Source organism: Dermochelys coriacea, chromosome 3, assembly GCF_009764565.3.
Source record: "Dermochelys coriacea isolate rDerCor1 chromosome 3, rDerCor1.pri.v4, whole genome shotgun sequence".
NCBI lineage: Eukaryota > Metazoa > Chordata > Testudines > Dermochelyidae > Dermochelys > Dermochelys coriacea.
In genome coordinates, this window is record NC_050070.1 from 119,971,343 (window position 1) to 119,984,986 (window position 13,644).

At 42.8% G+C, this 13,644-nt stretch overlaps 1 long non-coding RNA gene across 1 annotated transcript in view; it reads right to left on the minus strand.

Moving 5' to 3' along the window:
- LOC119853528 overlaps positions 1–10,618 on the minus strand; it is a 20,101-nt gene extending 9,483 nt beyond the window's left edge. The window contains exon 1 of the long non-coding RNA XR_006279568.1: positions 10,517–10,618. This is a non-coding gene — a long non-coding RNA (uncharacterized LOC119853528). The remainder of the gene's footprint in view (positions 1–10,516) is intronic.
- Between the last annotated feature and the right edge of the window lie 3,026 nt (positions 10,619–13,644).

Sequence of the window (13,644 nt, forward strand, 5' to 3'; positions counted from 1 at the left end):
AAGATCAATGCAGTAGAGATGGGGGCATCTGGAGGGCATTAACAGAAAGGAAGAGACCCGTGGCACAGAGCTATGCAGAAGACGCCCTGACACCTGGCAACCCTGCTAGAACAGCAAGCCAATGACCTTGTATTCACTGCACAGGATAAAGCACCCACTCGGGGCATCCCCTTGTGCACCATCTATGCACAGCAATGGCCAGACAGTCAGCAAATTAGTAAACCCCGCCCCCTTCATTCAGTACCACTACTCTGGACAAACAAGTCCCCACATCAGTAATCTCTTTCAGGGGCCCCTTGCTGATGGCTCACTCATCCAGGGTGAACATTGCTCATCATGAAATGCCGCTTGACTCCCTAAGCAGTCTCAGCACTGACATGTGTAATGATCCAGCCCTCACCCTGCGTGTTAGAGCTATGAGGCCAAAATCCCAATTGTGACACTGTCGCTCTTGGATACTGAGCTGTTTGCAGAGACGTGACTGTTCATCTCCTCAAACTTCTATGTTCTTATTTCCCAGGTTATTCTGCTTGTCCATCTTATCCCATGCAGGAGCACTTAGCTCATTCACTCAAGGATCTTCAGATCATGGGACTCAGTTATACGCAGAGCAGGGTAGTACTGTCATGCTGTTTGGAATCAGTAGATATACCAACTGTTTCAAATAGTCCACCTTCCCAAGCACTATCCTCACCAAACCACATAGTGGGGCTTGATCAACACCACTCAGATTCACCCTACCCTTTTTCCCAGCAGGAAACATACCTATTACTTGATAGGGATGAGGATGCAGTGGAGGCCACATCTCCTCAGGGCCACCCAGGAGCTAGTGTGTCTGCACAGCCAGTAACTGCTCTTAAGTAGGAAATCACCGGGAGATAAAACAAACAACAGTTACTTCTGGGGGAATTCTGTGTCACTGCGCTTGCGCAGAATTCATGGCCCCCATAGATTTGTTTGCTTCCCCGCATAAAAATTGCTTCTGACGGGGAAGCAAAGGGAAGCCACAAGAGCGGTCATGCACCCCCTCCCTGGCAGTACAGGCAGGTTGGTTTGGGCACCAGAGCAGCCAGTAGGGACATAAGTCACCACTGGGGTGGGGGTGGGGCTGGGCAGTCGTGCGCGTGAGAGAGACAGACACTCTGTCCCTCTCGCTTGCTACTGTGGCACACTCGGCGTGGAGGAGCAGGGCTTTGGGGTGTTTCTGAAGAGGTAGGCGTGAGGCAGGCTCTGTCCCTCAGGCAGAGCAGAATGTAGCAGCCTGTCTGCTTAGTGAATTGTTCCCTTGTTCTTAGTGAATTCCCCCAGGAGTATAAAACAGGTGTAAAAATGTTAAGTCTCCTTTATATTGCCAGAGCGGAGTAAAGGAGACTTATTGTAAAGGAAAGTATGGCCTTATAAATGCTTATGGTGCTTTAGTAATTAGAACTGGTCTAAATGTTTGGACTGAAAAAATTTCCTATCAAAATGTGCTCCATGAACTGTTTGCTACTGACCTTTTTGGAGATGGTCAGTAGCCAATATAAATTGTGAGTTTGACTCCCCAACCCTCACTTGCTCTTCAGTTGCCTATGATGTATCACTGAGCACATGGCTGCATATATTTGTTAACTAATAACTTGAAGTAAAGGGTCAATACTAACTACATTTGGGATTTGGTGATTTCCTCCAGTGCTCCCCACTCCCATTTTCCATCCATTGTATTGTAGTTTAAATAAATTACCAAAATAACTGAAACCAGATTGATTATATTGTGTTATTTTGACAAAAAAAATGCAGAATTTTAAAATATTGTGTGCAGAATTTTTAATTTTTTGGTGCAGAATTCTCCCAGGAGTAAATAGTGAATTAACTTGTCTACACTGGATTTTTTCTTCATCTCCTGTTAGTTGCTTCCCAATTAACTCAAGATACTTAGGTCCAGATTCACAAAGTTATTTAAGGATTCTAACTTCCCCATTGATTTTAATTGAAGAATACAATAGAGGCCAGATGCCTAAATAGCTTTATGGATCTGAGTCTTAACCCCTTTGTCCATGTGTTTGTTCCAAGCTACGAATGTTTCTTCTTTACCGTACGGTGAGTGTTTATAGTGTGGGTCAAACATACTGGGAGTGTCCACACCAGCTTCACAAATGGGTTAAGTACCTTGAGTTAATTGGTAATCAATTAACTGGAGGTAAAATTCTAATACAGGGGTTCTCAACCTTTTTCTTTCTGAGGCCCCCCCAAACATGTATTAAAAACTCCATGGCCCACCTGTGCCACAATAACTGGTTTTCTGCATATAAAAGCCAGGGCTGGCATTAGGGAGTCGCAAGCAGGGCAATTGCCCAGGGCCCCATGCCACAGGGAGCACTGTGAAGCTAAGTTGCTCAGGCTCCTGCTTCAGCCCCAGGTGGCGGGGCTCAGGGCCCCAGGCTTCAGTCCCATGCAGTGGGATTTTGGCTTTCTGCTCTGGGCCCCAGCAAGTCTAACTTTGGTCCTGTTTGGCGGACCCCCTGAAACCTGCTCACAGCCCCCCAGTGAAATCACTGTTCTAGTACACACATATCCTAATTTCATGGGGACATTTGAGTCAGTCTAACCAGTATGGGGGCAGACTGGACACAGAGAAGTCTAGCTGTCTCCCATTGCATTAACTGCTGTGTTGCTGGCTAAAATGAGCAAGTTAAGTGCAACACACAGTCTTCAATGACCCCTAAGGTTGATTCCAGAATCTGCAATGTCCTTTCTGTACACCAGTAGGCAGTTGCTGTGCAGCCATTGCCACAAGCCCAACTCCCGCATCACTCCACCCCTCCTGTTGTGTTAACAGACACAGTTCATGGACTGGCAAAAGCATAATCCTTCCCCCATCAAATCCAGTTCCCCACCACGAAAATACACTGAAGTCAGAATCCAAACTGACTTTTACTATGTACTGACACTAGTCAGCAGTACCAAATGAACTCATCTCTGGCCTACCCAGAGAATCTCCAGAATTTGACCCAACCCCGTGACTCTCCTACAGACACATCTCCCAGTGTTCTAACCATTGAGCAGCACAGTGCTCCCCCTTCAGCATGAGCAATGGAGTCCTGTATACACTAGGGCTGCTAATATCCATTATTTTGGTGAGGAGGGAGGGAATGATGTGCAGAACAATCTATGAATGAACCTGAATTAAGCCTGAGTAGTTTAATCTGTGCCCGCTGGTTTACTCATGCCCCTGACACAAATAAATCAGAAGCATCTGGCTGAACACATGGGGGCATGTCATAAATATAAAGGGAAGGGTAAACACCTTTAAATCCCTCCTGGCCAGAAGAAAAACCCTTTACCCTGTAAAGGGTTAAGAAGCTAAGACAACCTTGCTGGCACCTGACCAAAATGACCAATGAGGAGACAAGATACTTTTAAAGCTGGGGGGGGGGGAGGGGAACAAAGGGTTCTCTCTGTCTGTGTTGTCTTTTTCCAGGCCCAGAGCAGGAATGCAGGTCAGAACTCCTGTAAAGGGTTAATAAGCAATCTAGTTAGATATGCGTTAGATTCTGGTTTGTTTAAATGGCGGATAAAATAAGTTGTGCTGAATGGAATGTATATTCCTGTTTTTGTGTCTTTTTGTAACTTAAGGTTTTGCCTAGAGGGATTCTCTATGTTTTGAATCTGATTACCCTGGAAGGTATTTACCATCCTGATTTTACAGAGGTGATTCCTTTACTTTTTCTTTAATTAAAATTCTTCTTTTAAGAACCTGATTGCTTTTTCATTGTTCTTAAGATCCAAGGGTTTGGGTCTGTGTTCACCTATGCAAATTGGTGAGGATTTTTTATCAAGCCTTCCCCAGGAAAGGGGGTGTAGGGCTTGGGGGGGATTTTGGGGGAAAAACATTTCCAAGTGGGCTCTTTCCCTGTTATATTTGTTAGACGCTTGGTGGTGGCAGCAATAAGGTCTAGGGACAAAAGGTAAAATAGTTTGTACCTTGGGGAAGTTTTAACCTAAACTGGTAAAAATAAGCTTAGGGGGTTTTTCATGCAGGTCCCCACATCTGTATTCTAGAGTTCAGAGTGGGGAAGGAACCTTGACAGGTCTTTGAGTGCTTCTGTCCTGATAGAGCAGCCAGCTCTTTAACCATACCTTAAACCCCATTTCTCAGGGTACTCAGTCCATTTGGGTGCAACTAATAACCTGTCCGAAAGACCCACTGAGCCCCCCAAACATGTGCCAAGCCCCATTTGAAGAATGCAGCTGCCCAATTGTGCCCGAAAGCTTAGGGAAATTCCACCATTAATTTCTATCAGATGCCATATTTAGAACTGTACTTGTTTAATTATCTTTGAGATCTTTTGTAGGCACATCTTATTTTCTTATTTATAGACATTTTAGTCAGAAGAAGAGAGTCTGATTTCGTTTATGCTCTCTCCTGTTAGTCTTCAATTATTTCCAGTCTTTCCTCCTCCTTCCTCTTCTGTTCAGCTTAGTTACACTGTCTATCCATTATAATAGCAACTGAAAGCAAGAATCCTGCAGTGCTTCTGAAAAGCCTTGCTCAAATCACAACAGAACTGAATCATGTACTCAACACATCACATTTTCTAAATTGGCCTTTTCCCAATCTCTGTAGTATATATATGGGTGTGTGGTGGGAAGGCTTCAGAATACATTAAGGTTTTATTATGGGCCTAATTCTGAATTTTCTTACACTGCTGTAAGTCTTCAATGCACTGTACTCCTGATTCACACTGGTAACTGAGAACAGAATGAGGCTCTCTGTAACCAAACTGAGTTCAGTGGATTGTCCAAGAATTGATGTTCTAACCATGTGATGTTATATCTGATTTTTAATCTGGACAGGCAGAGGTTTGGGGGCACTATTTCATTCTTAATAGGTAAGTCTTTTGTGGAAAGGAAAGACATTTTGTTAATAAGTAATAGTAAAAAAAATGCTTTCAATTATTCTAATCCCTTTCTTTGTCTTAGCACAAGGAGTAAATAGTAGTTAATCGTTTAACGAGATTTGTTTTGTATTAAATGTTCAATGTCTCTTCATTATGTGTGCTGGACTAGATTGGATAGGTGCATGTGTGGAGAGAGGGCACAAGGAGCCTCCAGTTGTGTGTTCTGCATAAGGGCTAGGTGCAATTGGAATTTTTGCTCTTAAGGGGACCTACTCATCATTGTGGACAGCTCAATGAAGACCTCTGCTCAGCATGCAGCTATAGTTAAAAGAGCGAACAAGATGTTAGGGCACAGAAGGAATGGGATGGTGAATATTATGGAGAATTTTATAAAGTCTTTATACAAATCAGTGTTGCAACCTCATCTGGGATACTGTGTGCAGTACTGGTCATCCCATCTCAAAAAAGGACTGCAGAACTAGAAAGGGTTAATAGAAAAGCAATCCAAATGATCAAAGGCCTGGAACAACTCTCCTATGAAGAGAGAGAGAAAAGATTGGGATTGTTTACCTAACAAAGGAGATGAATCAGAGGGGATATGATAAATAAATCTAGGGCCTAGGGAAGGTAGATCAGGAACTTCTGTTCTTTGTCTCATAACACAAGAACAAGGGCACATTCAAGGAAACTGAAAGGTGGCAAATTCAAATCTGATAAAAGGCAATACGTTATCACACAATGTGTAATTGAACTGTGGAACTCGTTGCCACAGGAAGTCAATGAGGCCAAGAACTTAGCAAAATTCAAAAAAGGTATTGGATATTTATATGTATGTCAAGAATGTGTAGAGTTATCCTAATCAGAGCCATGCGCAGATACAAAAATGTGTATCTGCAGCCAATCTACAATCTGAAAAAATTGTCTGTGGATTTGCAGGGCTCTACTTACCGTGACCAGGCTGAGGCTCGGAGGCACACCCACTCCTGCCAGAGCTGAGTTGGGGAGAGCCATGTGGGCAGTTGTGCACCCTCCCATGAATCATCTGGTACTGGCCAATGTCGGACACAAGGTAATGGTCTAGACAGACCTTGGGTCTGAGCCAGTCTGGCAATTTCTATGTTCTGGGATAGTTCCCATCATACTTAGCTATTGATGCACAGCATGCCAAAGGGATGGGGAGGAAGATGACCCATCCCTCTTCAGCATCAGATCAGAACTGGTGTATGAGGAGAGGATTCAGCACCTCATAAAGAAATACACCAGTGAGTGCACCCCCATCAAACTGCAGGAGACATCCTGCTGGAAAGCGGTTTATCCAAAGAGAGACATCATGGTGGTGTAGAGGTCAGTGTACTAAACTGAACTGCCAGGGCAGCACTGGGTGCCAAGACATGAGGTGTGTTTCAGAGCTGGGTGAGAAAGCCACCTGTTCACAAGCTCCCAACACAAGACTCCCTGTCACTCAGCTGGGGATGCAGTGAATCTGGCTGCTGCTCCTGGTGATCCTCAAGCTTCTCTGATCTTCCCATTGCTCTGAGGAGCTCATGAGTATGAGACATTACTATTGCTGCTGCTCTGTGATTACAGCGATTACATATCACTTGCTGCAAGATACATGCCACTCTGCAGATTTCAAAGCCACACCCCATGAAGACTTTCACAAGTTGGCTCAAGTTTGTTGTCATACATTTAAATCTGATATCAATTTGCTCGCAAAACAGAGTGCAGTGCTTCCTATTTTCTGTAGGCCTTGGTCCATGAATTTTTAATGTATTTCGGCCTTTACATAGCTCCTTCCGCAAAATCAGATAATTTGACCCTTCACCATGTTCACGTTGTTGATAGTTTGCCTGGTCTGTATGTAAACAATCCCTACCAATAAGAACCACAATGGGCAGTTCTGAGTTCCCTGAATCCTAAATAAATATACTGTCTTCTCTCCAGGTCCTCCATTAGTAACCCATGAGGATGTTAAAAAGCAGCTATTAACTTTAGACACTTTTAAATCAGCAGGTCCAGATAACTTATATCCAAGAGTTTTAAAGAGCTGGCTGGGGAGTTTCCTGGACTATTAATGTTGATTTTCAGAAAGTCTTAGAATATTCGGGAAGTTCCAGAAGGCTGGAAGAAAACTAATTTGCTAATATTTCAAAAAGGGTAAATGGGAGGACCTGGGTAATTATAGACCTGTTAGTCTGACATGGATATTGTACAAGATATTGGAATGGCTGATACGGGACTCCATTAATAAAGAACTAAAGGAAAGTAATATAATTAATGCCAGTCAATGGGGTTTATGGAAAATTAATCCTGTCAGACTAACTTTATACATGTTTTTGATGAGATAACAAGTTTGATTGATAAAGGTAATAGTATTTGAGGTAATAGATTTAGACTTCTGTAAGGCATTTGACTTGGCACCACATGACATTTTTATTAAACTAGAATGGTACAAAATTAACATGGCACATTAAATGGATTAAAAGCTGGCTAACGGATATGTAATTGTGTAATTGTAATGTGAATGGAGAGTCTTCATTGAGCAGATGTGTTTTCTAGGTGGGCCCTGCAGGGTTGGATTCTTGGCCCTCTGCTATTTAACATTTTTCTCAATGACCTGGAAGAGAACATAAAATCTCATCACTGATAAAGTTTGCAGATGACCCAAAAATTGGGGAAGTGGTAAATAATGAAGACAAGAGGTCACTGATGGAGAGCGATTTGGATTGCTTGGTAAACTGGGCACAAGCAAACAATGTGTATTTTAATATGGCTAAATGTAAATGTATACATCTAGGAACAAAAAGTAGAACATATTTACAAGATGTGGGGCTTTATCCTGGGAAGCAGCGATTCTGAAAAAGGTTTGGGGGTCATGGTGGATAATCAGCTGAATGTGAGTTCCCAATGCAATGCTGTAGCCAAAAAGGCTAATAAGATCCTTGGATCCACAAATGGGAATCTTGATTGGAAGTAGAGAGGTTATTTTATCTCTGTGGTTTGGCAGTGGTTCAAGTGCAAGAATACTGTGTCCAGTTCTGATGTTCACAGTTCAAAAGAGAGATGCTGATAAATTTGAGAGGGGTTCAGAGAAGAAACATGAGATTATAGGATTATAAAGGGATAGGATGCCTTGTAGTGATAGACTCAAAAAGCTCAATCTATTTATCTTACCAAAGAGAAGGATAAGAAGTGACTTGATCACAATCTGTAAGTACCTACATGGGGAACAAATATTTGCTATTTGGCTCTTCATTCTATCAGGCAACAGTATAACAAGATCTAATGGCTGGAAATTAAAGTTAGACAAATTCAGACTGGAAATAAGGCATACATTTTTAACCGTGAGGGTAATTAACAATTGGAACAATTTACCAAGGATGGTGGTGGATTATCCATCACTGGTTTCAGAGTAGCAGCAGTGTTAGTCTGTTTTCGCAAAAAGAAAAGGAGTACTTGTGGCACCTTAGAGATCACTGGTAACTTTAAAATCAAGATTGGATGTCTTTTATGGGGGAATTCTATGGCCCGTATTAAACAAAAGGTAGACTAGACATCACAATGGTGCCTTCTGGCCTTGTAATTTACTCCCATACACTATATGTGAAGCTAGATACTACAATGAGGTCAGAGAGTATATGGACAACCAAATTCAGTAGTAGCATAATTCTACTGAAGCCAATACAGATGCCTCTGCATAAACCAGAGTTGCATTCTGATACCCATTAAAGAAATCACAGCCATAGGGCCAAATTCTGCTATTGGTTCCATGCATGCAACCCCACCGATGTTATTATACAATCATGTAAACTGTCATTTGACAGGAATTACAGTCAGGACTCAGTGTCTATTGATGCTGTGTAACTATGATGATTTTGTTACTTACAGATGCTATGGTGAGATATTACTGTCCTCTGAATTGTTTTAAATTTTGCTTTAATTTTTTTCTTAAAGGCATGGATATGTCTTTTGAGAAATACTGCATTTTAATGTTATTGACTTTATTTATTTATTCATTTATGGCCAGACTCTGCCATTCTTACTCATATTGAATAGTATCTTACTACTTGAGTAGTCTTACTGAGATCTGTGGGACTACTCGTGGCGTAATATACAGCATCTGGCCTTTAGTACTGGTGACAGTTGAGGGACTTAGCCTGCTAATAGTTGAAATCTACTGCTTATCTAAAGAGAAGGCACAATGGAAGAGTCGCATTCTGATCTCATTTACAACTCTGTATGTCTCCGATTTTCACACACTGTACATTTACAAGATCTTATAACATAACTGCCTCATTTAAATTCTAAAGGCATTTTTCTTTCTTGAATTTGGTGCACATGTAGGGGAAACTTGTTCAAAAAAGAGATAGAGATGACATTGGCCCTAAAAGGAGCAAATTACAGATGCTCTCCTCCAACATTGTTTGGAAAACAAGTTTTATAGCTTAAAACAGCCCCCAAGCATCTCGTAACTTGAGTAGTCATCAGCATTTCTACAGCACGTCACCACATGTCTCACTGACCTTGGCAGTATTACAGGAGAGGTGGCTCATACTGTTGCTATGACTAAGCTGTACTTCAGCAGTTTCTCCAGGGTAATAGATCCAGATAGGTTTTTCATTAATAGACAAATACATCTCCCCCACCACCACCATTTTTATGGTAACAATTCCACATATTTTACAACGTCTTTCATCCCAAAGGATCCTAAAACACTTTACAGGTCACCCACCAGTGAAATGCAATCAACTCTGCTGTTGAATGTAGCATCTGTTTAGCAGCATCACAACAATGCCTGACAATAGTTTAGGACAGGAAGTGAAGAATACTATATCCAATTTGAAACTGCAGGTGGAATTTGCAATCATTAGGAAGGATATAATTCTTAAAGTGGTATTTGATTAGAACACTGGGGCAAATACTCCTATTCTTGCAAAAACTGTCCAGGGATCTTTAATGACCAGAGGTCAGGAATAGAGCTGTGAGAATGACTAATATTTTGGTTTGCTGACCATTCTGAAAAATAAAAAAATTGTTTCAGGTTGACCAAAAACATTTTTTGAAATTTTCTGCAAATTGATAATTTTAAAAAATAATTTTGAGCTCTATTTAATAAAATTGGAGAACATTTTGAGACAAAAAGTCATTTTGAATTGAAAAACCGAAACTTATTTTCAAAAAGAAAAGGAGTACTTGTGGCACCTTAGAGACGAACAAATTTATTAGAGCATAAGCTTTCGTGAGCTACAGCTCACTTCATCGGATGTTGCATCCGATGAAGTGAGCTATAGCTCATGAAAGCTTATGCTCTAATAAATTTGTTCGTCTCTAAGGTGCCACAAGTACTCCTTTTCTTTTTGCGAATACAGACTAACATGGCTGCTACTCTGAAACCTGTTATTTTCAAAAATGTCAGAATGAAATGTTTCAGTTTTTGTTTCTGATGCAAACACCAACATGAATTTGCAAAATGTTTCAGTGTTGCTGAATCTGCATTTTTCACCCCAAAAAAGTTATAGCTGAAAAATTTCACTCAGCTCTAGTCAGGACCTCTGCTTTACATTACATCCAAAAGACAATGTAAAGAACATCCCACTATGTGCTCATGTCTGTGTTCCTCTAAATTCATAGTGTACCTTTTTTAGACTTCTGGGGAAGAAGTCACAGTGTGAGGCACACACCGACAGTAACAAGGAGGAGGGAGAACACAAAAACAATGCAAGAATATCCTGTAACTTGAAAGAGGAGAGAGAGAAACATCATTAGTGGGGGGTCTGTTACTCATTTCAAGACATTTGTTTCCTACCCCAAGTATCACTAACTTCGTTTTTTTTTAACCTTTACACTAAGTAGCATGAACCTCTGGGCTGAGTTTTCTAAGCTACTTAGGAGATTTGGACACCAAATTCTCATTCATTTTGATCGGAATAGGGCATCCAAATTCTTTAGGCACCTTAGAAAATTTCAGCCAGTGTATAATATTTTAATATATGTGTAAGTTAATATACTGAATAAATGCCACTGTAAGTATAGTCTTTATTAGTTAACTAACAAATATTTTTTAGGATGGGCAGGTAAATGACTGCCTTTTGTGAGCTAACATTTGTTTGAAAAAGTTATGCTCCAATATGTCTGTTAGTCTACAAGGTGCCACAGGACTCTGCCGCTTTTACTGATCCAGACTAACAGGCTACCCGTCTGGTCAGTTGGTAGTGTTGCTGATGGAAGTAAGAGTCTCTATAACCAATTAACTAGAATTAAGTAGCAGTTCAATCGTACACAACTGATCTATATGTGTATGCCAGATTTTGTCACCTTTTGACCTTTACTGTGCACCACACTGAACTTAACTGTAACTCAGTAATACCTAGGGTGACAGAGCTGGAGCTGCTCTGTAAGAATTGATGGATACTAAATGTTGACCTGGTTACTGGGATGTTTACTGAATGATTATATTTGTTTAGTTTAATACCAGGCTGTAAGGAAAACAAATAGGAAGAAAAACAATGACAATAAGCTACCCATCAGTAAAACATTTAGGGGTTGTGTCACGAGGTGCACTACTCAGCACTGGGCTGGCACCTCCTCCTGGTCACTCTAGGGATTAGCTGACACCCCTCCACACCATCATTCCACACCACATCCATCATTCCAACTCTGGTCTGCGGCTCTTCTCACGCCAGGACCCTCAGTGTCTCCTTTGTGACTTAGTCCTCCAGCTAGATCACTCAGTGTTCTCCCTTCTGGGGTTCAGTCTATCAACAGTTCTAGCCAGTCTTCCATCTCACTGCCTCAATACCACTCCCCCAGTGGCTGGTAGGGGAACCTGGGCTCACCCTCTTTTTGCCTCCTCTCTCTGCCCTCACTGCTCCTTCCTTGGATTGCTTCCTATACTTCTGGTTCCCTTCCTGTCACAGGGTATACCAATTCCAAGAACCATACTCCCTCTTCCCAGGGATTGACTGCCCTTTCTACTAGGTTAATTGGCCTACCTGGTGTCCATTAACCCTTTCCACTGTAGTGTAGGGTACCCATCACCTACCTTCCCTCTCAAGATTGCTATCCCTGGGAGGAGCTATGCCCCCCCTGCTTCTCATACAGCTGAGCACGCAGACCATCCCTTTCCTGCTAAGTCTCCCACCATGAGGAACAATCTTCCTTTCTCCTCTATGGTGTCTCTGTACTCCCTATGTGTCTAAGTCCACTGCAGCTTCTTGTAAGGCCTGTGCAGCTGCTCCTAATTCCTTCTGCAGCACCCTTACCTGCTCCACAGAATCCCCCAGATCCCCTTCCCTCAGGGTCTGAGTTCCCCCTCCACGCCAGTTAATTTCCATAGGTCCCATTATCTTTGCCTCTGACGGATTCTTTCTTCCCTCCAACTTTGCCTCTCTCTTCTCCCTCACAGCCCCTTCAGCTTTCTCCACCACTTTTTTGCACTTATTCTTGGCCCCCGGCACTTCCCTCTTGTCTCTTATTGACCCCTTTCCCTCTTTCTGTCTGGTTTTCTTTTTCTTGTGAGAACAATACCTCTTCATGTGTCCTAATTCGCCGCAAGAAAATCAGGCACCCCCATTTCCTGCTCTCGCAATAAGTGGGACTTTTTGGGCTGTCCTTCTTTCCCTTCACCAGGACAGAGCTTCTTACCACAGCTCATTTTGGGGCATTCCCTTTTTCAGGTGTCCCCTTTTCCCACAAGTGTAACATTTTCTAGGTGGGTCTCTGGCCTTCTAGTCCCTGAGCCTCTTCTCTGCCCGTGGCCTCTGTAGCCTCTGTTAATCTGCACCTGGAGAATCTTCAGTAAACCCTGTTGTTGTTTGGCCAACTTCAGCAAGTAACCCTGCAGATACAACTGCATTTCCCATTGACTCTGTTGATTCTCCAGGACTTGCATTAGTAGTTACTGGATCCCCTTAGATGGGAGCAGCAACTCTAGGGTCCACCTTGGGAAAGTATCCTGGCCTTCCCCAAAAAAGGTTCTGCCTGTGGCTGCTCCATTGTCCCTTGTATTCTAGGTAACTGCCTTTTAAGATCCTTTACTGTTTCTTAGATGCCCTTTCTATCAGGGGTAATCATGTGCCCAGTCTTTGATCCTCCCCTTGTATCATGGCAACTGGGTGCCCGCATTCTTCACCAAGTTGTCACAGGGTGCACCACTCACTGCTGGGCTGGCACCTCCTCCTGGTCACTCTGGGGATTAGCTCTCAAGGCCAATTTCCCCGTCCATGGTTTGCACACTGTCACTCTGACTCTGTTCTGCAGCTCCTCTCACTCCAGGACCCTCAGCGTCTCTTCGAGACTTAACCCTCCAGCTAGGTCACTCAGTGTTCTCCCTTCCGGGGTCCAGTCCATCAACAGTCCTAGCCAGTCTTCCATCTCATTGCCTTGGTGCCACTCTCCCTGTGGCTGGTAGAGGAACCCGGACCCACCCTCTATTCCGGGTTCCAATCAAAATACCCTCAGTTCATCAGTTCTGGGTTCCCTCTCTGCCCTCACTGGTCCTTCCCTGGATTGCTTCCTCCATTTCTGGTTTCCCTTCTGTCATGGGGTAAATCAGCTCCAAGAACCCTCTTCATAGAATCATAGAATATCAGGGTTGGAAGGGACCTCAGGAGGTCATCTAGTCCAACCTCCTGCTCAAAGCAGGGCCAATTCCCTCCTCCCTCTTATCAGGGCGTGGTTGCCCTTTCTCAGTAGCCAGCTTTCCCAGCAACAGCCACCTCTGTGTGTAGCCAGGTACCTGGCTTTCTACAGACCCTGCATGTTC